We start from the raw sequence: 26,162 nt of genomic DNA, 5'->3' as shown, positions 1-26,162 counted from the left end.
CGCAGGGGGAATAGGCCTGTACCTCTCTTTGATAGGGGGGTGCTCACAGGTGGGGATGTGGTGTTGGACCCCTTTGATCTGCCCAAAGTCTAGTGGATGTTTGCTGAAAACTTGCTCATACTCCCGCACCACCCTGTATACCCCTGCTTTGTGATGTGTAGGGGTATCGTCAGTGCCCACGTGGAGCTGCTGGTGCCACTCATTTAACTCCCCTTGGGGCGGGGGAGTGCTGGTAGTAGGTGGGGAAACTGGAGGAGTTGCCTCGTGGATGGTGTGGGGATCCAGGGTGAGCAGCTTGGCAAGGGTGGCATACCGGGGAAGTCTGACTTCTTCCTCCCCACAGTTCAGTACCCTCACGGGCACTCTCCCTTTCTTTACGTCTACCACCCCTCGGGCAGCTATTACAGTGGGCCAGTGCTCGGAGGGCATGGGCTCCATCATGGCAGGGTAGTCACGCCCCTGAGGCCCTACTGCTGCCCTACACCAAATCATCATCTCACTCCTAGGGGGCACAATCAACGGAGCAACATCCATCACTCTCACTCCACCAATCTCTCCTCCTGTTGAGTTTACATGCTGGCGGTACATCAAGGCTCGGATCTCACGCTGCACAGCTCTCTGTCGGCTCCCCGCCGCTGTGGCGGCCAGCTGCTGCAGTAGGGCCAACACATCACTCATACAGTGCTCCATCACATTGGTTCCTAGCACTATCTTCGGGTTATGATCACTGGGTTCATTCATGATCACAATCATACCCAGGTGTTGCAGTTCAGCTCGCCCCACTGTCATAGCCACTTGTTTATACCCCACTTGGGTCAATGGGAGTCCATTAGCAGCAATCAGTGTTATACTAGTATCTGGGGGTGCCAGCTCGTCTGTCCCCCAATACTGCTGGTACAATGTGTATGGTATGGTGGTTACCTGTGATCCAGTGTCCAAGAGAGCCATCACCGGTATGCCGTCCACAGCCACGGGGATGATGGGCCGGGCCCCGATATACCGATCCTGCCAGTCTGGGGGGCCACGGGGTTCTACTCCTGAGGATTGGCCCGGGGCCCCAGGGGTTGCTCGTTTAACGGGCACTGTCGGAAGTAATGGCCAGGCTTACTGCACTTGTAACAGGTTGGAGGTCTGTTCCGCGAGTTGTTAGCACTTCGCTGCATCCAGGGAACATCCTCGGGGCTGTCGACAAGCTGTATCTTTGCTGGAGGCTGGGATCTGGTCAAAGGTTGGAGTGCAGCGAGGATCTTGGCGAGGTCTCCGTCCATGCGGCGGACCTGGGCTGCCAGTTCTTCCATCGTGCTGCTTGGAGCTGTAGGTGTTGGAGAGGTTGGCAGGGCAGGGGCCACCACGACGGGGGCCGTCTCAATGGGCCACGGGGCTGGCTCCAAGATTTCTGAAGCTGGGGGTTGCAGTGCTTTAATGGCCTGTTCCTTTAAAACAGCAAAGTCCACATCAGGGTGTTCCAGGGCCCACAGCCGGAGTTGTTTGCGATCCTCAGGGGACCTCATCCCCTGCACAAATTGCTCTACTAACATCTTGTTGCTGTCCGCTTCATTGATAGTGTCCACCCGCTTTAGTGTGCGGAGGGCGGTTTGCAGACGTAAAGCATAGTCCCGAATGCTATCCACAGATCGTTGCCGGCACTGGTAAAACTGCATCCTCAACTCAGCTTCGGTACGGGTCTCAAAGGCAGTCTGTAGCTTCTCAAAGATGGTGGTTAGCTGGCCCAGCACTACCGCTGCACGCTGCTTATCAGTCAGGGGGTACAGTTCTAGCAACGGATTAAGCTTTTTCCGGAAGACCTGTAAAGCATCAGGTTTCCCGTCATACTGCGGTAGCCAGGTAGCTATGGGCGCATAGGGCAAGGAGAATGGCATCACCTGAGCGAGAGCGGGGGCCGCGGCACCTCCTGCCAGCACGGCCGGGACCTGGGCAGGCCCATTCCCATCCACGGGTGCCACTGCGGCTGCGACCACCGCTCCTCCAGCGGCTCCGTCGGGCGCAGACATCTTGTTTCCGTCCCCCTTAGCCTCTTTCCGGCCCCTCCTCTATCGGGACGGGGTTTTGGCCTTCGCACCTCCGCTACTCGAGAAGACGCTCGAGCGGGAACTTTTCGCGCCAAAGATGGCGGCTTCTGAAATTTTCCGGCCGGACACCTCCGGCGGTAACAAGGCGCACCTCTACCCAACGGCAGAGCGGTAAGATTCTGTTCGTGACGCCAAGTTGTCGCGGGCGGAGGAGGGGACGCCGCGCTCTCCCACTGCTCGGGTCCGGCTGCCGCTGCTGCCGCTGCTGCCGCGGCCTGCTACTGCTCGGTGGCTCGAGCGATAGGCCGGATCCCGGGGACTCGAGCGGCGCTCCTCGCCCGTGAGTGAAAAGGGATTGGTTTGGGGGATTGTTTATTGTCCGTGACGCCACCCACGGTTGTGGTGATTGTGTGGACACCAGCGCTGCTCTGTATGGGGATCCCGGGAGCGGTGACAGGGAGCAGCAAAGTTGTTGGTTCTTCCCTCCGTGGGTAGGGGTAGTTGTCCCGGGGCCCAGTGATGAGGTGGGTGATGAGGGATGGCGGGGCCGGTGCAGGGCTTGGTGGGGTGCAGGGACGCGGGGGCAGCGCTGTGCCTTGCGGCACTGTGGTACTCACTCAGCCTGAGACAGGGACACAGTTCTCGGTAAAACACACGGCTGGAAAGACGGTTCCCACGGACGGCTGCAGTTGCTTTTCCCCAGTAGTTGACGGTGACGGTCCCTTTTCCTGCACCTGAGATGATGATGGTTGCGATGGGTTCCCGCCGGTAACCCGCTCCCCGACTTGGTTATGGGCCGGAGGAGCCCTACCTTGCCCGCAGGCGCTGGCCCTGAGAAACTGGTGCCCTATATAAATATAATGGTGGACAAAAGAAAAACGGGTATGTGCCGCGCTTAAAAACCACTGAGTTGGAAGTGATATAATATTTCTCTTTTATTTACAGCATTCCTACGCGTTTCAGAGACAACAGACCGTCTCCTTCTTCAGGGAAAAAAAGAAATATTTTCTTTTTTTCCCTGAAGAAGGAGACGGTCTGTTGTCTCTGAAACGCGTGGGAATGCTGTAAATAAAAGAGAAATATTATATCACTTCCAACTCAGTGGTTTTTAAGCGCGGCACATACCCGTTTTTCTTTTGTCCACCATTATATTTATATCGTGCCTACGGGGCCGCTGCTTGAACCACGCGGACACTCACATGTCTTTGAAGGAGTTGTGACTGGCACAACCCCACCAGGTGAGTGTTACTGTACCTTCTCTAACATCATATGTTATATCGGGTAAGACCCTATTGCGCCGTTTTGTCTCCCCATTTTAGTTCAAACTGGTGCCCTGGCGTTGGCGGTGTCTCTCTCTAACGGTTGGACTGTTGCCTTCAATCGGGACTTGGTTGTTGGGAGACCCAGAGGTCCCCTTCACTGATGGATTTGGCAAATTCACGGCGACTCCTAGCCTTGCCGGGATCCGAAAGGCCCCTGCCAATGGTGCTGACTGCTCTTTGTATACCGCTCCGGTACCGCCGGGCCACCACTCATCCACGGTCCTTTCGGCAACCTCCAAGCAGCCTCTCCTGCAGACAGTCACCGCCGTCTGCTGACCTTGCTGCTCTCAGTCCGGGGCACACACCCGGACTAACTTCAGGCCTTCTCAACTGTCACTTTTTCTGTCACTACTCTCACTTGCTCCTTCCACTTCCTCCTCCTAAACTCAACTCCCTGAACTCTAACTTCTCACTCAAGCTCTGCCTGAGCTAAACTGCCTGGTTCTCCCGCCTCCAGGGCTGTGAACTCCTCGGTGGGCGGAGCCAACCGCCTGGCCCAGCCCCTGGTGTGGACATCAGCCCCTGGAGGAAGGCAACAAGTATTTTAGGTTAGCTTTGGTGTACCTAACTGGGGTGTAGGGTGTGGTGGTGTCATGACCTGTGACCCCTGGCTTGCCCAGGGCGTCACACATATGTGCATCCCTTTCTATGGAAGGAATTATGTCACAAAATTTGGACTTGTACCTGGGATCTAATAGTGTGGCAAGCCAGTAGTCATCACCACTTCTAATTTTGACAATACGAGGGTCATGTTGGAGGTAGTGCAGAAAGAAAGGCACTCATGTGTCATGCGCAGCCATGCGGACCAAGTCCACGCTGTGTTTGTGGCATAGAGGTGCTAACCGTTTTTTCTTCCTCTGACATCTCCCCCCAACCTCTTTCAACTGAAATTTGACCAAGGTCTCCCTCATCCGCTGAGTCTTCCATGTCCATGGACAGTTTGTCCTCCATTTCTTTATGTTCTCCTGCATCTTCCTCAACATTTCTCCAGCTACCATGCGCCCTTGTTGATCCCTGTCCCCCATGGTCCCATGCCTGCCGCGTTGGTGATGATGAACGTCTGGACCTTGGTGATGTTGTTGTGTCTTGCGCATATGAATCCTCCTGTAGTTCCTCCCCTTCCTGTTGTCCCACCCCCTGACTCCGAATAGTGTTTAGCGTGTGCTCCAGCATGTAAATGACTGGAATTGTCATGCTGATAATGGCATTGTCAGCGCTAAACATATTCGTCGCCATGTCGAAACTGTGCAGAAGGGTGCATAGGTCCTTGATTTGAGACCACTCCATCAGGGTGATCTGCCCCACCTCTGCATCTCGTTGGCCCAGGCTATACGTCATGATGTATTGCACCAGGGCTCGGCGGTGCTGCCACAGTCGCTGTAACATGTGGAGAGTCGAATTCCAGCGTGTCGGCACATCGCATTTCAGGCGATGAACCGGCAGGCCGAAAGACTTCTGGAGCGATGCAAGTCGCTCAGCAGCGGTGGTTGAACGGCGGAAGTGAGCAGACAGTTTTCGTGCCCTGTTCAGAAGGCCATCTAGGCCGGGATAGTGTGTTAAAAATTGCTGGACAACAAGGTTCAACACGTGAGGCATACAAGGCACGTGTGTCACCTTGCCCAGGCGAAGGGCCGCACCCAGGTTTGCAGCATTGTCGCACACGGCCTTACCAGGCTGCAGGTTGAGTGGAGACAACCATTTATTAAACTCAGTCTCCAGAGCTGACCATAACTCAGCCGCTGTGTGACTCCTATTTCCAAGACATGTCAAGCTAAAGACCGCTTGATGCCGTTGCGCTCTGCTGCCAGCCTAGTAATGAGGTGTGCGTGATTCCTTCTGCGCAGTGAGAATGCTGGTGGCCTGACCAGGCAGGCTTGGGGCGGAGGTGGAGGACCCAGATGAGGTGGAGGAGGCAGAAGCAGTGGCGGAACTTGGACAGACAGAGGATTGACACACAAGTCGTGGGGATGGCAAGACTTGTGCAGCAGACCCTTCACCATCTATCACCATAGTTACCCAGTGCCCAGTCAGCGACATGTACTGTCCCTGTCCATGCTTACTGGTCCAAGTATCGGTGGTGAAATGCACCCGTTCACACACAGAGTTTCTCAAGAAAGCGGTGATGTTGTGGGCGACATGCTGGTGTAGCACGGGCACACCTTTCTTAGAGAAGTAGTGGCGACTGGGCATCTGGTACTGGGGCACAGCGACAGACATAAGGTCTCTAAAATCCTGTGTGTCCACCAGGCGGAAAGGCAGCATTTCGGTAGCCAAGAGCTTACAGAGGGATAAAGTCAACCTCTTAGCTTTGTCATGGGTCATAGGAAATGGCCTTTTATTTGTCCACATCTGAGGGACAGAGATCTGGCTGCTGTGTGTAGACGGTGTTGAGTAGGGTGTCCCTGGAAAAATGCAGGTTTGTGAGGAAAGTGCAGGCGGAGACATGATGTTGCCTTCATCCAACGTTGGTGCTATCGATGTCTGAGAGAGCTGTACACACGCACTTGTTTCCCCTTCCAAACCAACTGACGACCTACCAAGCAAACTGCCTGTTGCGGTTACAGTGGTGGAAGTTGTGCGTGGAAAACCAGGTGTGACAGCTGTCCCCACAGTCCTAGAACATGAAGAGTGCGCGGATGCACTGGAAGGGGCAGGCGGTGGATGGTTCTCTCCGCTAGGCCGCATTGCAGCACGGTGAGCTTCCCACTGAGACATATGATATTTATTCATGTGACGATTCATGGAAGAAGTTGTCAAACTGCTGAGGTTTTGCCCTCTACTAACAGAATCACGACAAATTTTACAGATCACATAATTTGGGCGATCTTTTGCTATGTCAAAAAAGGTCCAGGCTAGGCAAGGCTTAGAGGGCATGCGACCTGCTGATCCACCCCGACTAGTGCTCAGAGGCAGAGTAGTGGCTGAGGATGCAGTTGTAGACGTGCTACCAGTGCTCCGACTCTGTCCAGGAAGGCGCAAGGTAACTTCGTCGTCAGTTGCATCCTCCTCCACCGCCTCTGTTGACCTCCTCGAGTGCCTGACTGTGGGTTGACAGTAGGTGGGATCTAGAACTTCCTCATCAATTGTTGTGTTTGCACTCCCCTCACCCTCAGACTGAGCCTCTTCTTGCCCTGACCGAATATTTAAGTTGTCATCCCAATCTGGTATCTGCGTCTCATCGTCATCAGTATGTTCCTCATTGTCTATAACAACAGGTGTTACAGTTTGGGAAAAAGGGTCAACATTATGCTCAGAAACTTGATCCTCACGGCCTGAATCAGAGTCACAAAGGTTCTGGGCATCACTGCAGACCATTTCCTGGTCTGTACTCACTGTAGCTTGGGAGCAGACCTCTGATTCCCAGGCTATAGTGTGACTGAACAGCTCTGCAGACTCAGCCATCTCAGTTCCACCATACTGTGCAGGGCGGATGGAGAATTCAGAGCTGGGAGAAAGCAAGTGTGATTGGGATGACAACTCAGAGGACTGGTGTTTTTTGGATGCGGTAGTTGAGGTGGCGGAGAGGGCACTTGTTGGACCACTTGAGATCCATTCAAGCATTTTCCTTTTTTGGCCATCATCTACCTTTGTTCCAGTTGTTCGTGTCCGTAAAAAAGGGAGCACATCGGATTGTCCACGGTAAGTAGTAGACATCTTACTTTTGCTGGAAGATGGTCTATCTTCAGCAGATGTTAATGGAGCTTTGCCACCTTCCCCACGGACAAACCCTTTTCTTCCTTTTCCAACACACCTCTTCCCCTTTCCACCAGCATCTGTCATTTTGCCACTCATTTTGATTGCGACAAGATTGTGCACTTAAAATGTGGTAGTAAAAATTGAGAGGTGATGTAGATTGCAGCGGTGGTCTAGCTTTATTAACAGCAGAATAAACAACAATAATTATCCCTGACAATGCAACTACGGCCCTTAAACTGGCAGCATAGTTTGCTAGTATAATGGCTTAGTAACAATGAGTTTGAGTGTGCAATGCAGAGGTGCTGCAAATAGCCTTGCACCAGTAGGACACTAATGGACGTCCAACAGCCACTTTTAGGATGCCACTAAGTTTCCTCAGTGTTTGCTAGTATAATGGCTTAGTAACAATGAGTTTGAGTGTGCAATGCAGAGGTGCTGCACATAGATTTGCACCAGTGGGACACTAATGGAAGTCCAACAGCCACTTTTAGGATGCCACTAAGTTTACTCAGTGTTTGCTAGTATAATAGCTTAGTAACAATGAGTTTGAGTGTGCAATGGAGTGGTGCTGCAAATAGCTTTGCACCAGTGGGACACTAATGGAAGTCCAACAGCCACTTTTAGGATGCCACTAAGTTTACTCAGTGTTTGCTAGTATAATGGCTTAGTAACAATGAGTTTGAGTGTGCAATGCAGTGGTGCAGCAAATAGCTTTGCACCAGTGGGACACTAATGGAAGTCCAACAGCCACTTTTAGGATGCCACTAAGTTTACTCAGTGTTTGCTAGTAAAATGGCTTAGTAACAATGAGTTTGAGTGTGCAAAGGGCAGGAGGGTACAGTGGCAGGGTTGTGGGTCTGGGGAAATGCAGAGAGGAAATCCCTGACCTTAGCTACACAGACGCTGTCATCTTGTGTAGCTGTTAAAATCTGTTTTCACGGACCTGACTGTCACCTATGGCTCTGACCCTGCTGGTATTAGCCCTTACAAGGACTAATAGAAACTTCTATCCCTATTCTGTATAGCGCTGTGTATAGAGCGTACACAGCAGTATCGGAGACAGGAGCTACGCCAGCGGTGACTGACACCAAGACGCAGAAGGCAGATAGTGGCGTGCTGGAGGAAAATGTCCGTTTTTATAATGCATGGACATGTGACATGGACATCCTATCACACATGCCTTTGCTTCTCTGGCTAAAAGTCCACTTAGCTGTGTGTGTGTCTGGGATTGGCTGACATGCTGGCCCGCCCCACTACACGCGCGCACTTAGGGAAGGAAGACAAGGAAAAAAAAAAAAATGGTGATCGCCATTATCCATACAGCACTGATCTGAATGTGCTGTTCCCACACACTATACACTGAAATGTCATAATAGTGTGAGTCACAGAGTGACTTACACTATTAGAGCGGAAAGCCAGCTAGTAATTAGCTTGTCTTTTTGCTGATAGAACCGTTCTCGAACGTATCTAGAACTATCGAGCTTTAGCAAAAAGTTCGAGTTCTAGTTCGATCTAGAACAGCCCCCAAAATCACTCGAGCCGCGAACTGGAGAACCTCAAACCGCGAACCGCGCTCAACTCTAGTCGTTACACTGTGTATTCACTGACCAATGCTGGAATTCCGCGCAGTAATCCTCAGCTGGCTGATTCCCCTGTTGAAGTGAATGGATCTTAGAATCAGCCAATGACATCTTATCAGGATCGTCATAGATGAGACCGAATGCATAAAAAAAAGCGTCCATGGACCCAATCACAAGGGAATCAGGAAGCAAAGAAAATGCCCAAGCTTGTGGGTCACCACTAAGACGAAAGACCACAATACTCACACGCTGTGCCTCACTCCTGGAGAAATGAAGACAAAGGCAAAAATATAGTTTACATGTCTTCCAAAAAATGATAAACTGGCTGTGCTCCCCAGCAAACCGATCATGTGGCAGTTAGGTGGCAGTTTGGTTCAAGTGTACCTAAGTGGTATTGATGCGATTTTATCCTAGAAGATGCAGATTTGGGGCATGGATTTGGTGTATAAATTTCAGCACCAAATCTACATCTTCTGGCAAAAAACACAGTTTAGGTGAAGTTTTCTGCCAAGAGATGCAGATTTCTTGCTGCAATTTATACACCAAATTCCTGCACCAAATCTGCTTACTATGGCAAAAAAAACACATCAAAATGTGACGCAGTTTTGATTTGGTATTGCTGCATTTTTTTGCCAGGAAATGCAGATTTGGTGCAAGAATTTGGTGTATAAATTTCAGCAATAAATCTCCATCTCCTAACAGAAAACTGCACCTAAGCTGTGTTTAATTGCCAGGAGATGTTCTTGCATAAAAACACATCAATACAGTATCACATTTCTAGCATTTTTGTTGTCAGAAGATGCAGATTTGCTGGCTAACTCCCCCCCACCCGCCCCTCACAAAAACTGTTTTGATGCCTCTTTGGTGCAGTCTTCTGCAGGGAGATGAAAATTTGGTGCAGAAACCTGGTGCAGACATTTCTTCTCCAAATCTGCATCTCCTGGCAGAAAGTCACACATACGCTGCATTTTTTTTGCCAAGAGATACAGATTTGAAGCTGGAGTTTACACACCAAATTTCTGCACCAAATCTACATCTCCTGGAAAAAAAAAATCACAACAATACTGCATCAAACCACATTGCATTTTAATGCATTTTTTTGCCAGGAGATATAATATTTGTGCAGGAATTTGGTGTATAAATTTCAGCACCAAATCTGCATCACTTGGCAAATAAAACATGTTCTTTTTCTGCCAGGAGATGCAGGTCTCTTTGAGATCAATGAATTTACCTGAGGTGAGTTTATCTACAATCCCAGGTGGCGTATTGTGGGGTATTTTCAGGCTGGACAGGTCAAAATAACCATGGGCCTCCCCATCCTGAGAATAACAGCCCCCAGCTGTCGGCTTTATCTTCGCTGAGTATCAATTGGGGGGGAAACCACATGTTATTTTTTAAAATTATTTATTTAAGTAATTTAAAAAAACAGCATGGAATCTTTCGTATTTTGATACACAGATAACTTGCTTTATCCGTCTGCTTTATCTATGCTGGGTATCAATATATGGGGAACCATACATAGTTTATTTTTTATTTACTTATTTTTACACCACTATAGGGACGCAGACAGCATGTGGGATTCCAAACAATCACAGACGCTGTCACAGAAGGTGGGGGTGCAGTTTACTGCAACCAATCACAGACACTGAGACTGATGGTGAGAGGGGGAGGCAGTGAAAATGTATCAGAGTTAAGGATCGGAACTGGAAGCAGTGCTATAGCCACGGGAAATGTCGGTAAGCATAAATGTCCAGCTATAGTCATTTCATTTATTTTGCAGCCCCCCTAGCCCTTACTAGCACCATTTTATAACATAAATTCAGGTCCCTTAAATTTATATGGCGTTTGGCTTCCAGTTCGGCTGCCGAATCCCATTTTTTTTAGTTTGTGCTGGTTTGGTGAACTTGAACATCCACAGGTTCCCTCATCAATATTCATGAGCTTATTATCTGATAAATGGGACTGACAATTTCTTATAGCCTACCCAGAAAAACAACATATAAACTTATCAGAAAAGATATGTCCCTATATGGGACATTAAGTCACAGGCCAGTGTAAGGGTATGTTCACACGAGTCATCTTTTTTTTTTACCACAAAGATGCAGTGTTTTTGTCCCAAAAAACGCACCAAAAACATACCGCGGCAAAAACGCATAAAAAAAGCAATGCATTTTTTACGCGTTTTAACGCATGTTTACCACGTTTTGCCCAATGTGTTTTTTAAGTCAAATCTATTGACTGGAAGGGCTCAAAATCACTGGAAAAATCCAAAAAGAATCAACATGCTGCATCTTCAAAAACGTAGCCAAGATGCAGCCGACAAAAGATGCCCAATGTGGACAGCAAAATAGAAATCTCATAGACTTTGCTGGGAGATGGAAATGCATGCATTTTGGTGCATCTTTGTGGCCTCAAAAACGCGCCAAAAACGTAGCAAAAGATGCCCTGTGTGAACTTAGCCTAAGGCTCCGTGCTGCAGCAGATAACAGGGAGAGTGGCTGCTGGCTCCATGCTCTTCCTACCGGCTAAACCCCTGATACTTGCTTCTATCCAGTCGCATAACAGGGTGCATGGTGGGGGCCTTACTCCACTTTTATGTATTTGCAATAAAACATTCAAAACCGAAGATTAAGTTAATTTTACAGGAAAAAAAATGTGAGGAGAAATTATTTCCTTTATGATGACTTGTATACAAGGCAAAAGTAAAAAGAAAAAAAATAATGTCTTCTCCACCCTTTAAGGGAAATCTGTCACCAGGGTTTTGCCACATAATCCGAGAGAAGCATAATGTAGGGGCAGAGATCCTGATTCCAGCGATGTGTCACTTACTGGGCTGTTTAGTGTAGTTTTTATAAAATCACTGTTTAATCAGCAGGAACTTATCAATACTTGCTGCTAGGTATTCAAGCATATTCAGCAGCTCCGCATAACACCACCCCTACCATTGATTGGCAGCTTTCTATGTACACTTTACATGGACAAAAAGCTGCCAATCATTGTTGTGGGCAGGGATATAAAACTCTGCATTCAAATAACTGCCAGATCTGCAGCAAAGATAACAGTAATTTTATCAAAATGACAGCAAAAAGCTCACTATGTGACATATTGCTGGAATCATGGTCTCTGTATTTATGTTATGCTGCTCTCAGATGGGGTAGCAAAAATCTGGTGACAAATTCCCTTTAATAGGTAGGCTGTCTCTCACCGTATTTTCTCGCCACCTATGGCTATAGTACATTACATAGTAGAGGAGAAAATAAAACCAGACCCACCGGTAGTCACCGGTAAATGTTCAAGTTTCCTATTGACTTCCATTATACTCGTTACTCGAGTCGAGCCCATCCGAGAGTCCAGCCTGCTCCATTTGAGTACCGAGCAACTGAGCATTTTAGTGTTCGCTCATCACTAATTTGATAAAACTGCCTCTTATCTAAGGGGGCGGTTCGTGCGGCGTCACAGCGACGTCACACGGCAGGTGGCCAATAGAAGCGGCGGGGCGGAGAGCAGACAAAGGAAAGACACGCCCATCTCGTTGCTGGAGGACGCAGGTAAGCTGTTGTTTGTTGTTCCTGGGGTGTCACACGTAGCGATGTGTGCTGCCTCAGGAACAACGAACAACCTGCGTCCACACCAACCAACGAGATTTTGAAAATGAATGACGTGTCAACGATCAACGATGAGGTGAGTATTTTTGATCGTTAACACTCGCTCGTTACAAGCAACGACGTCGCTAACGATGCCGGATGTGCGTCACGAATTCCATGACCCCGGCGATATCTCGTTAGCGATATCGTTGTGTGTAAACGGGCCTTTAGAATCTAAAAAATGCCCCATTAGCCCATGTAAAAACTGTAAGATGTCTAAGTTTTATTTTAATATTCATTGTGATAACTAAAAAAAATTTCCAATTAAAAAAAATACATTTATACACAAAAACCTGATCTAAACAGTAGGTAATTTTCTAAGGGCACAATTCCTTTAAAGGCCCTCAAAGGATAAAATAATTCTACTGTACATCAGTGTTTTAGTTTAGAATGAGCCTGTGACTGATCCATTTTTAACAAATAACAGCTGAAGCACAACCTATATTGTTGACATTAACTGAATCTGTCAGATGCTCCTTTTCCTTTACTGAGCAGAATAGTTTAGCAGATTCTATCTGTGAAAAGACATAAAAGTTTTTACACTCTAAACTACTTTCAGAATAACAGGACAGCATGTAACAAAGTATATCTTTACCAGAATTTATTATTCTTGAAAGTATTCTGTCTGGAGGCCCATTTGACAAAAGCGTAAGGACTGGTTCATTTAGCCCCTAATTACTATACTGATGACTAGTCCACGCATGACAATAACTTTAATTTTACTTTTTCCCTTTCGTGTCACCCCTATTTCTTAATAGATTTCGAGCAGGGCCCTTATTCATCTTGGTATGTGTAATGTGTTAAAGATGTGTGTGTGGTATGTGCTAAAGATGTGCCAAGATAGATAGACAGACAGACAGACAGACAGACAGATAGATGGACGAATGGATAGACAGACAGACAGATAGATGGACAGATGGACGGACGAATGGATAGACAGACAGACAGATAGATGGACAGATGGACGGACGGACGGACGGACGAATGGATAGACAGGCAGACAGACAGACAAATAGATGGACAGATGGACGGACGAATGGATAGACAGACAGACAGATAGATGGACAAATGGACGGACGGACGAATGGATTGACAGACAGACAGATAGATAGATGGATAGACAGATAGATAGATAGATAATGGATAGATAGATAATGGATAGATAGATAGATAGACGGACAGATAGATTGATAACGATAGATAGATTTTACAGTTGTTAATCAAATAAATAATTTATTGAAAGAAAAAGACTTGGGGTCCCACCCATTTTTCATAACCAGCAAAGGTAAAGCAGAGAGCTGCAGGCTATTATCAGGCTGTCTCCGGTATGCGTGAAAACAGACGTGTACCGGAAATACAGACTTTAAAGAGACCTTACTCTGTAAAGACTTATTTTATCTGTACAAGTACCCTCTGAATTGTAAAGTAGTGCGTAATATGTTGGCATGATAAAAATAATTTGTATTATTATTAGTTCCTCTCTAAGCTTTACTGTATGGCATCTCAGTACTTGTTTGTGTTTCTTCTCTTGTAGGAGGTGGTCACGTCCCCATACTGTTTGTTTATTTTCCTGACTGGAAAAGATGTTTTATATTAAGTATATTTTAAGTGTTGTTGAGTATTAAAATGTATATGATAACATGTACTGTTGCTAGTGAATTGTAGGATTGAGCCAAGTGAAGGAGGAGTTTAAGATGGCCAGTGGGTTGATTAGCAAGAGGGGTCTCTCTGGATACCAGTTCATAATAGGGTTTGAGTAAGAGAAGATGTAACTACGGTGTCAGAGCTCGTCAGGGAAGCATGAGGTATCCTACAAAGGTCTGGAGCCTATGGCTCACCCTAGCGGGCTCAGGGAAGTCATAGGACTAGAGAGCTGTTGGGGCCCAGAAGCAGACAACAGAGTGAGGAAGAGGGGGGAATGGAGACACAGAACTGACAGCTTGAGGATGAGATCAAAGATAGCGGGAATAGGTAGAAAAAGAGTACCCCACAATAATAGAAACAAAAGAGAAGTGAGGCCATGTCTGTCATAGCGGTATAAAGAATAAACTGTACAAGTTTGGTTTGCAAAGAGAACTCTGGTGTCGTGAGTTTTACTACTTTATCTATGACAGGGATTGGCAGCAGAGCAAAGGACACTGGCATGAAGAAATCAATAAGTGTCGCACCCCCTGCCCAAAGTCATACACGCACATAAGTCCATATGGCCCGTTGTCTGTACCTTCCTTTAAGTGGTGTTGTGAGCAAACCCTCTAAGAAGGGCTGCAAGGAAGATGCCTAAGGCTAAAGTGCTAATGGCTGTTGAAACAAAGATGACAGGACATGACCTGGGACCAGAATTAAGCCCCACCAATTGTGGGTGGTAGGAAAAATAAAGCAAAGCTGGACCCTCTGTGCTCGAAAGCTGGGGATTAGAAACACCCCATGTTAAGTGGTGCCCACTTCTGGACGGTGTGCTGACGAGAGATAGCCTTCCCTTTTCTAGAAGCTGTTGGTGAATGTGTAAGGGGGTGGTTGAGCCCCCTGGGAAACGTAACCCCCCAGAAGATATCACATATTTCTAAAATGTGATTATTAATCTTTATAGTGTGTTATAAGGATGTATTAGAGTTTTATGCATATTGTAATGCTGTTTGGTAGTTTCACCACTAGATGTTACCCAGGAGTAGGACACTCACTAGGAAAACTGCCTGGTAACAGGTAACAGTTGGGGATTGGCTAGGGGAAGAAGGCAGTGGGAGTTAAGTGTGTTTTACACGAGACGAGCTATCGTGCGATGCATCGTCGGGGTCATGGTTTTCGTGACGCACATCCGGCATCATTCATGACGTCGTCTCTTGTGACACCTCCGAGCAACGGAGTATCACTCACAAATCGTGTGTCGTGTACTCGTCGCTCAGTTTAAAAAAATTGTTTAATTCAAATGGCGCCGGTTGTTCATCGTACCCGGGGTAGCACACATCACTCCGTGTGACACCCCGGGAACAATGAACACAGCTTACCTGCGTCCCGCGGAAGGAAGGAGGTGGGCGGGATGTTTACGTCCCGCTCATCTCCGCCCCTCCGGTTCTATTGGCCGGCGGCTGTTTGACGTCGCTGTGACGCCGAACGTCCCTCCCCCTTTAGTAAGAGGATCTTTGCCGCCCACAGCGAGGTTGCTCAGCAGGTAAGTACGTGTGACGGGGGTTTCACGACTTTGTGCGACACGGGCAGCGATTTGCCCGTGACGCACAAACGACGGGGGCGGGTACGATCGATCGTGAAATCGCACGATCGGTCGACTCGTGTAAAGCAGGCATTACAGTTGTGACAGGAAGTGAAACCAGTCTAGTCTAGTTTGGGGCACAGACTTGAGAGGGAGGTGAAGCAGCAGAGAAGAAAGAGGCAGCAGTGGAAAGCTGAGGAACATCTGTAATGTAGTTAAGCTGAAGAGATTGGGAATCGCAGAGAAAAACTTCCATATTAATGATCCTTACCTGAGCTGGAGGCTGGTTTGGGTTACTAGGGAAGGCTTGAGAAGTACCTTGGAGTTAGGTATTGGCAAGCCCGGGAACAGTGCAGTGACTAGAGGATAGGTTTTATGAGCTCCTTTAGAGAACAGGAAGGTGAACCAGTGCTCGAGTGTACTATTTCTTGGAAGTCTGGATACAACAGATGCGTAGTGGTGTAAGTTGAGGGCTAAGTAACAGAGCCCTGAGAGTAGCTACATTTGACTGAAAGTGTAACCTGAAGGAGAGAATGATTTCAATAGAAAGATGTGCTGCAGACTTGTTATGTAATAAAGAAGAACTTATTGAGTTATATGGCTGTCTTGGACTCTTTCCCGTTGCCAGGGTCAACACTGAACTTCACCAGCAGAGGAAAGGCCCAGACTTGACAGGTACTGTGCTATGGGACTGTCCTAATATCTCTATGCTACATCTCCCTTGTGGTCCATGTGTCCAAGATTTGTCTGTGACGGCTGGGTCTGGGGTGTGCCTGCCGAATACCACGACTACAAAAGAGGCGTCCCCGGTCCCAAAGTTACAAAAGGGTGGCAACTTTGAAGAATCGGGTAGAGGAGCCGGAGGAGTAGCCAACCTTGAGGGTGCAGTCCGAAAGATGGAAACTCCCCCAACAAGGCAGGTCGGCACCATTTCTGTACTCGTTACAGAGAAGGATGGATTGGGATGAGATAATTGAACCTTTCCTTGCCAACAATGGGGCGATGGACACTGGTCTCAGGAAACCAGTTAAGTCCCACACACACAGAGGCTCCTTGGCGAAGGAGTGCTGAGCCCATACGATCCGGAGTCCGTGCCTTCCTTCACTCTTGCTGAAGTATTCCACATCAATATGATGCAAAAATGGTTGTTCTATGTACCAAATAAAATAGTTAATTCTCTCATGCCTGAGTGCTGATGATTCTGCTGAAAGCTAAAGTCTGCAACAGTTTGCATCTTTCCCTAGTGCTAACCGCTGATGCTTCATGGTTTCTAATACATGACCTGCTCAAATCAACTTAATACTAGTGCATGTGATAATAATAATAGCAAATACCTGCAATTAGAAGTATAGTATAGTTCTCCTAATATAGCCATATCTTTTAACTCATGTGCAAGGCATTATACAGCTTAGGTATCCTTGGTTACTGTATGTCCACTCATACAGTAACATTTGTTGCTTGTGGTCATAAGCATGGATACCTAATCTGCAAGATAAGAGACATGGCTATATCAGGAGAACAATACTATATTTCTAATTAGAGGTATTATTTAAAATTATTATTATTACACCTACAACATATTGGAAAAGGATCTTGGAGATGGGAATACCCCTTAAATTTAAAAAACAATGTCTTCTTGAAACAAACACTTATACCCCATGTCATGTTTCCCAGTACTGATTGAGCCTTTATATAATTTTTCAACACTAAAACTATCTATCTGTCCAGTCTAACTCCTTTCTTGATTGAAATCACTATAAAAACCACATCGTCTTCAATTATGGGACTTGAAGGTCCATCAATAAGCCCTGCAGCCTTCTTGTGCCAAGTAATAAGAAGCAACAAAATTTGACACATTTCTGGAAAACATGTATTACTGTAACTGCGCTATAATTATAAAAGATTACTTCCATGAATAGATTTTATTATTGTCTCTGAACGTCTGTTCTCTTCTTCCCTTATTCCTCTCTTTATATTTTTCCGTTTATTCCTGTAAAAGGGAAGCAGTGCACACATTCCAGGAGAAACACAGCATAAAGCAGTTTTATAACAATGCACTTCGATCATTAGATGGCGTACACGTTTATTGAAACATCAATGTTTTCCAGCAGTTCTTTTATATCAAGACATTTATTTTTTCACACTAGTTTTTCATCATGCCTCTGAACTTGTATATGGTGGGGAACAAAACTTTAACCATTTGCTGATGACTGCCAGGAGCTCACAGAAATTACTGAGTGTACTGAACATGCTATAGTTAGTGCCAGTGTCCAAGTCCCTGAAAAAGTCTATAGGTCCATATTCCACATAAGAGACCAGTAGTACTATGGCCCTGATTCAATAAGAGCTGTGACATACCCAGTCTTGATGAGATGCCATGTAGGATTTAGACACTCGTAATACATTAAGAGCTGTATGCATCTTGTTAAATCTAGAGACGTATCTAATCAGTGGATTATTTATACCTCTTTGTGTACCGCCCCGCGCTCGGCTGCAGCCGAGCCGTTCGGATCCGGGCTCGTTGGTGGGTGTCTCGAGCGCCTCTGGACCCGGGGTCACTTCGCTCTGAAAGGGGGATGCTGGCGCTTTTGGTGGGGGTTAGGTAAATCTGTGGCCATGCGTCCTGCCACAAACCATTGCAGCATATCAATTGTGAATGATAATTCTGTAGCCCTGACATTATCTTAGCAAATAAATACTGACTGTTAATTCAGTGACAGGAGACTGACAGGTGTGGACCTAGGGTTGTGAAATAGCTCATTAAGAGGGAAAGGGTACGTCAAACACAAGTGGAAAATCATAAGGTCGTGGTGGAAGGAGGAATAGGCATGGTTTCCGAGGTGTACGTGGGGTATGTGCTAATATTACTGAAAGCTCTACTGAATAAACAATGGCTCGTCCTATCCAAAAACAAGTGACAACTGCTGTTACTGAATGGGATACTCGACTCCCTTTCTTTGGCAGCAGCACAGTGTAACAACTTGTAGATGAGGCCGAGAAAGAGCATGTGCTACAGTGGATGGCAAGGGCTGCATCGAGTGGCCTCTCCTCTCATTCCCCCACCTCAACATCACACACAGTACAGTCCTTAGAGATGGCACTCTTGTTGATCACCACATCACAACACTGCAACAGCCTAACTGACTATAAGGAACCACAGATGGGCGAGTCTGCACAGATGTTCAAACATTCAAAACCATGGGCATCAGAGGTCTGCTCCAAAGATTCACAGACTCAAGAGAAGGGAAGCATCTGCACCGATTGCAAAAATCTTTGTGAGTTGGATTTGAGGACAGACAAAGTGGGGTCTGCGCAGAATCCAGAGCCTCGTCACTAGATGTTAACCCCTGGGGAGGGGATGAAGGTGATCATGATGAGACTCAGATACCCGAGGCACACAAGTACTGTACTGTGCTGTCAGGGCAGGAAGAAGAGAAGGTTGTGTCGTGGGCAGAGGAGGGGACGCTGCGCTCTCCCACTGCTCGGGTCCGGCTGCTGCTGCTCGGTGGTGGCGCAAGCGGTGGGCCCGATCCCGGGGACTCAAGCGGCGTTCCTCGCCCGTGAGTGAAAAGGGGGGGAAATGATTGTGGGGATTTGATATAGTCCGTGACGCCACCCACGGTTGTGGTGAGATTGGTGACACCACTGCTGCTCTGGACGGGGATCCCGGGAGCGATGACCGGGAGCAGCCTGGATGTTAGTTCTCCCCTCCGTGGGTAGGGGGTTGGTTGTCCCGGGGCCCGGTGAAGGGGTAGGGATGGATGGCAGGCGGGTTATGGGGCCTGGGGAGGTGCAGGATCGTGGGGGCAGCGCTGTGCCGCACGGCACGGTGGTACTCACTCAGCCAATGATGTACACAAAGTCTCCGGTAAAACACACGGCTGGATGGACGGGTCCCACAGACGGCTGCGGTGTTTCTCCTCCCGGCAGGTTGATGGTGACTGCCTTTCCCTGCACCTGTGTAGTGTAGACGGTTCCAATGGGTTCCCACCGGTAACCTGCTCCCCAGCTTGAAGGTTGCTGAAGGAGCCCCTTGTGCCCGCAGGCTCTGGCCCTAGGAACTTTAGCCTTGGCGGTGACTGTGTTTCCCTCTAACGGTTGGACTGTTGCCTTCTGTTGGGACTTGGCTGCTGGGAAACCCAGGAGATTCCCTTTGCTAACGGATTTGACAAATTGCACGGCGACTCATAGCCTTGCCGGGGTCCGTAAGCCCCTGCCGGATGGTGCTGGCTTCTCTTTGCGTACCGGTCCGGTACCGCCGGGCCACCGCCCGTCCACGGTCCTTACGGCTAGCTCCAATAGGCCTCTCCTGCAGATGGTCACCACCGTCTGCCAACCTTGCTGTTCCGTCTTGGCCACACACCCGGACGCCGTCAGACAGTTGCTCTCTTGCCACTTCACTTCCCTCCACTTTCACCTCAAACTCTATCGGATCTGCTTTTCCCGCCTCCAGGACTGTGAACTCCTCGGTGGGCGGGACCAACCGCCTGGCCCACCCCCTGGTGTGGACATCAGCCCCTGGAGGAAGGCAACAAGGGTTTTTGTTTGACTTTGGTGTGCCTGACCGGGAGTGTGGGGTGTGTTGGTGTAGTGCTTGTGACGTCCTGACTTGCCCAGGGCACCACATTCCCCCTTAGTAAAATGCAGACCGTCCGCGGGCTGCCCGTCCACCACCGGTTTTATTTTTACAACTGAAAAAGCTAAACGGTAAAACATATAACAACATTTTTCAATCTTCCCACATCTTGAGGCACATAATTAAATGTTGCTAACGGTAACGGCTTCCGCTCTCTCCCACCCAAGCAACCTGGCCCTGATGCTGCCTCTAAGCAAATGGGCAGCACCCCTTGACCCCAGTCCAGCACAAGTTACCCGAGCGGCTTCTGTCCTTTTTAGGGGACCCACGTCCATGGGGAAACCTTGAAACCCCCGGAGGATCGCCACCGGTTGCGGTAGTGGCGGGCCTGGGCCATCACTTCCCTCCAGGCCCATCCTCCAAATCAGCCTCTCCGGAGGCGGTAACGGTAAAGCCAACATTTTTATTTACACACCACAAGTTCGTGGTTGCCCTGCCAGTTCTCGGGCTTGTTCGTAGCAGTTTCTACGCATAAACTTGCAAACAGTCCCCACGGGGACAATAGCTGCCGGCAACGACCGGTTCAAATCAGGGTTTTGTTAATCAGGTAACATCTCGGTAATCATTCACTTATCATTCTTTTAAAACTTTTACACGGTACTTTGGTGGTCCCAACGGGGACAACTTGCAACGGGGCTCTGCTGCCATCACTGCTCAGACTCTTCAGTGTCGGCTGGGGGAGGGGACGTGGTAGACACCCGGGCCTCTTGGCTGCCCCTCAACTTTGCATCCAACGCAAACCACCCCCTCTTCCCGCAGTGCCGGGTGTACTGCACCAGGTCTCCCGGCATCAGATTGCGGCCTGGGTGCTCCTCTGGCAGGTGGGCGTTGACATCCCGCCGGGCTATAAAGACTTCGGCCTCCAGGCCCGGCTCGTACATAAAGCCATAGCCCCGGCGGACATCAAACCGCCTCACCTGCCCTTCATACAGGGGTCACCGGACATGGAAGCTCGCTTGCCGGAGGCTTTCTTTTTCCCGGATCGTGCGGGCCACCAACTCTGCCTTCTTCCTCTCCCTTTCCGCGATCTCCGGGTCCAGCGGTGTCGGCTCCCAGTCCCAATACGGGGCTGTTGCGAGCTCCGGCGCACGGGTCGGGCCCCGCGAGACCTTCTGGACACTGCCCACCACTGGCAATCTGGGTGGAAGGTCCCACAGTGACTTGGCCTGGGGTGCTGCCCTGCAGCGGCAACCCGGCGCAACCTCAGCCGAGGTGTGGGGGATGGGCGCAGGGGTCCTCTTCCGCCTGGTGTCCTGCACGAAGCGGTCTGTCGGCTCCGGCTCAGGGAAAGTCTCCACAGATACCTCCGGTTCAGGCTTCGGCACCTTCCACGGAAGCAGTTCCGATCAGTCACGGGCTCCGGCTGCAGGCCGATCCGCCTGGGCGGACGTGCGGAGTACCGCTACCGGTTGCGGTGGTAGTGGGCCTAGTGGCGGGGGCGCGGCAGCCAATACGGGTAGCGGGGGAGGTAGCTGGGCGATCGGGTATGGACCGGGTCCCTCGGCCACGATGACCGACCCACTAGGGGTACAGGGGCGTGGGTCACTCACCCTCCCTTCCAAAACTCCCTCTTCCTCGCGTCTCCGCACGGTCGCCACAACCTCTGCCATGTCGGCCTCCCACTCCTCCAGAAGGAGCTGCATTTTGACCTGCAGCCGTTGTTGGAGCTGAGCGGTCCGGACCTCCACCCACGCCATGGTTCCAGGCGCGGGGGCTACGGTGCTGCGGGACGGCATAAACATGGCTCTGGCGGCCTCTTCCAGGAACCTGCAACAAGATGGCCGCAGGGTCCTGGCGTCCCTGCTTTTATAGCCGCGAGCTACATGCGGCCAGACGCCATCAGTCCCCCTTAATCTCTTTCCGGCTCCTCCTCTACAGGGGCAGGGTTTTGGCCTTCGCGCCTCCACTGCTTGAGGAGACGCTCGAGTGGGGATTTTTCGCGCCCAAGATGGCGGCTTCTCAAATTTTCCGGCCGGACACCTCCGGCGGTTACAAGGCGCACCTCTACCAAACGGCAGAGCGGTAATATCCTGTTCGTGACGCTAAGTTGTCGCGGGCGGAGGAGGGGACGCTGCGCTCTCCCACTGCTCGGGTCCGGCTGCTGCTGCTCGGTGGTGGCGCGAGCCGTGGGCCGGATCCCGGGGACTCGAGCGGCGTTCCTCGCCCGTGAGTTAAAAGAGGGGGAATTGATTGTGGGGATTTGATATTGTCCGTGATGCCACCCATGGTGGGGGTGAGATTGGTGACACCACCGCTGCTCTGGACGGGGATCCCGGGAGCGATGACAGGGAGTAGCCTGGATGTTAATTCTCCCCTCCGTGGGTAGGGGGTTGGTTGTCCCGGGGCCCGGTGAAGGGGTAGGGATGGATGGCAGGCGGGTTATGGGGCCTGGGGAGGTGCAGGGTCGCGGGGGCAGCGCTGTGCCGCACGGCACGGTGGTACTCAGCCAATGATGTACACAAAGTCTCCGGTAAAACAAACGGCTGGATGGACGGGTCCCACAGACGGCTGCGGTGTTTCTCCTCCTGGCAGGTTGATGGTGACTGCCTTTCCCTGCACCTGTGTAGTGTAGACTGTTCCAATGGGTTCCCACTGGTAACCCGCTCCCCAGCTTGAAGGTTGTTGAAGGAGCCCCTTGTGCCTGCAGGCTCTGGCCCTAGGAACTTTAGCCTTGGCGGTGACTGTGTTTCCCTCCAACGGTTGGACTGTTGCCTTCTGTCGGGACTTGGCTGCTGGGGAACCCAGGAGGTTCCCTTCGCTAACGGATTTGACAAATTGCACGGCGACTCCTAGCCTTGCCGGGGTCCGTAAACACCTGCCGGATAGTGCTGGCTTCTCTTTGCGTACCGGTCCGGTACCGCCGGGCCACTGCCCGTCCACGGTCCTTACGGCTAGCTCCAATAGGCCTCTCCTGCAGATGGTCACCACCGTCTGCCAACCTTGCTGTTCCGTCCGGGCCACACACCCGGACGCCGTCAGACAGTTTCTCTCTTGCCAATTCACTTCCTTCCACTTTCACCTCAAACTCTATCTGATCTGCTTTTCCCGCCTCCAGGACTGTGAACTCCTCGGTGGGCGGGACCAACCGCCTGGCCCACCCCCTGGTGTGGACATCAGCCCCTGGAGGAAGGCAACAAGGGTTTTTGTTTGACTTTGGTGTGCCTGACCGGGAGTGTGGGGTGTGTTGGTGTAGTGCTTGTGACGTCCTGGCTTGCCCAGGATGCCACAGTTGACTCTCAGGGCAAGGAGTGGGATAATAGAGAGGATGACAATGAAGTTCTAGATCCCACTTGGTGTGAACCCAGAGGCATGCAGCTAAGTAGCTCAGCATAGGAGGTGGAGGAAAAGATGAGGAGTTTATGTTGCAGGTTTCACACAGACACAGAGTGATACAACCAAAACAAGCACTGCATCCTCAGCCACAACTCTGGCTGTGTCGAGTAAAGTTTGTGGGTCTGCAGTTCACATGGGTGACAAGGGTTGCCTAGCCTGGGTCATTTTTGAGACCACAAAGGACGACTAAACTTACATTATCTGCCAATTTTGTAAACAACGACTTAGTAGAGGCAGAAATTACAATAATTTGCCTACTACATGCATGAAACGACACATGCGCATGCAACATACGTTATTCTGGGAATCTTACCCCATCCACCGTGTCTGCTGCTTCTCTCTCCTCTGTCACCATTGCTTGTTTTCTCAAACAGGTCACTGGCCACAGAACCTCCAATTTTTTTCCGCTACAGTTGGGCTGAGTGAGAGCTTATCAGCTATTACGAAACAGGGCATGACTGCTGTGTTTGACCAATCTTAGACACTGAGCACACAACATCTTTCTCACTCCACCATAAGGTCTTTGCCTGCACTTCCCTCACACTCCACCAGTTTATCATGTACACCGTATTACACCATCTCCTAGCACAGAAGCCAATCCTCTGTAGTTGTGGTTATATAAAAGGTTATTTCCTCCTACACATGCCAAAGCCAAGAGCTTGAACTTTACCATATCCAATCGAATCGATTGGCCACAGAAATGCTGCCTTTCCGCCTTGCGGATACAGACGGCGTCGGAAAGTTAATGGTTTTTGCAGTACTAGTTGCCCTGTTGCCATTACTTCTTTAATAAAGCTGTGCCTATGCTACACCATCATGTCCCAGACAACATTACCTTTTCCTTGAAAGACTCTGTGTCTCCCAGGGTGCATTTCACCACTAACACCTGGAAGAGCAAACATGACCAGGGGCGTTACATCTCCCTGACTGTGTTACTCATTGGGTTACTCTAGTGGCTGTGGGGGCAGGCAGGGAAAGGGCTGCTTCCCAAGTCTTGAAATCCTCAGTTCTTATGTGGAAATGTGGAGACTCCCAGTAGGGTCTCCAAATTGTCTTTTGCTGCCTGTAGTGCCAGTGGTCTGGGAACAACAGACCTACACCTGTCTGTCATCTTGTTGTCTCTTGTAAGGGTAGAAATGCTGGTTCAGGCCTTGATACAGGGTCGGTCCCACGTATCCTTGTTCCAGCATTCAAATATTTGTAGTCTGTGCCAATTGTTGCCACTTTTCCTGTTGCCTGACTTTAATTTTTGGAAATCTGGAGACTCCAAGTAGGGTCTCCAAATTGTCTTTGCATGTACTGGCAGATATGTGAGGCCAAGAGGCCTAATCCTGTCACACATACACCTCAATATGTCTTATGTCAATATGGGTGGGCAATTGATGCCACTCTAAATAAGTGTAAGTGGTAATCCACCACTCATAGTCCAGTCTTCAGTGAAAATTAAGACATCCTTTATTCACAAAACATGTTAAAAACATACATATTTAAAATCAAAACTGCCTTACGTGTTTCAGGTCATAGAGACCTTTACTCATACTCATGAGTAAGGCTCTCTATGACCTGAAACGCATAATGCAGTTCTGATTTTAAACATGTATGTTTTTAACATGTTTTGTGAATAAAGGATGTCTTAATTTTCACTGAAGACTGGACTACGGGTGCTGGATTACCACTTACTCTTATTTAGACTGACTTCTGCAGTGATGGACCACCTCTTTTCTTAATCCGTGCACCCTAGGTGGTTTGGATCACATGGCTATGGTTGGCTGAAATTTACTCCTTTTTCACTTGGAAATTCATGCCACTGTCCTGATGTCTGCCTAAAATAATTTTAAATATTAAGACTCCAAGATGGGTCTCCAAGTTATCTCTTGTTTTCTTTCTGCAGGGGTGTGGTAGCACCAGCCCTACACCTGTCCCTCATTCACCTCAATATTTCTTATGTCAATAGTCTAGGAAGCTAATGGCTATTCCAAAACAGTGCGGCTGCAGTGTAAAACATTTTTTGGCTGTTTTGGAAGCTTTTTGACCCCCCCCCCCTCCCCAAGGCGCTTTTTCTGCCTTTGGTTTGGCCGCCCATTGAATCCAAATATCCGTGAACTGAACTTTGAAAGGTTTGCGCATCTCTAGACACAGTATTTTTTTTGCAAATTTTAGAATTTTCTTAATCATTAAAACAATTAAAAAAATTGACAAAATTATTATCTCCATAGTTATACTGACCTAGAGAGTCATGTTGCCAGGTCATTTTTATCATACAATGAGTGCAGTATAGCAGAAAGAACACAGTGGTGGATAATGAAGAAACAGGAAAGTGAATTGGGGGAAAGAGTACAGTGGCTAATTTATCGATGGGAGAAAGTTGCTCACTATAGATAATGGGTGGTGGTTAGCACTGCAGTCTTGCAGCACTGGGGTTCTGGGTTCAAATCCCACCAAGGACAACATCTGCAAGGAGTTTGTATGTTCTCCCCATGTTTCCATGGGTTTCCTCCCACACTCCAAAGACATACAAATAGGGCCCTTGGTGTGGTGCATGTTTGTATTCAGCGGCACAGTCAGGGGGCTTTTTATTCAGAAAACATATTTATTTTAAATATAATGACCTTTTTATTTTCAGGGCAACAGGAATCAGCACAAGCCTTGTTTACACAGCATGATGCACTTTCGTAAAAGATCATTTTACCCATGAATGAGCAAAATGGTGATCGGT

Source organism: Anomaloglossus baeobatrachus, chromosome 3, assembly GCF_048569485.1.
Source record: "Anomaloglossus baeobatrachus isolate aAnoBae1 chromosome 3, aAnoBae1.hap1, whole genome shotgun sequence".
NCBI lineage: Eukaryota > Metazoa > Chordata > Amphibia > Anura > Aromobatidae > Anomaloglossus > Anomaloglossus baeobatrachus.
Note: the sequence above shows the minus strand (reverse complement) of the source record.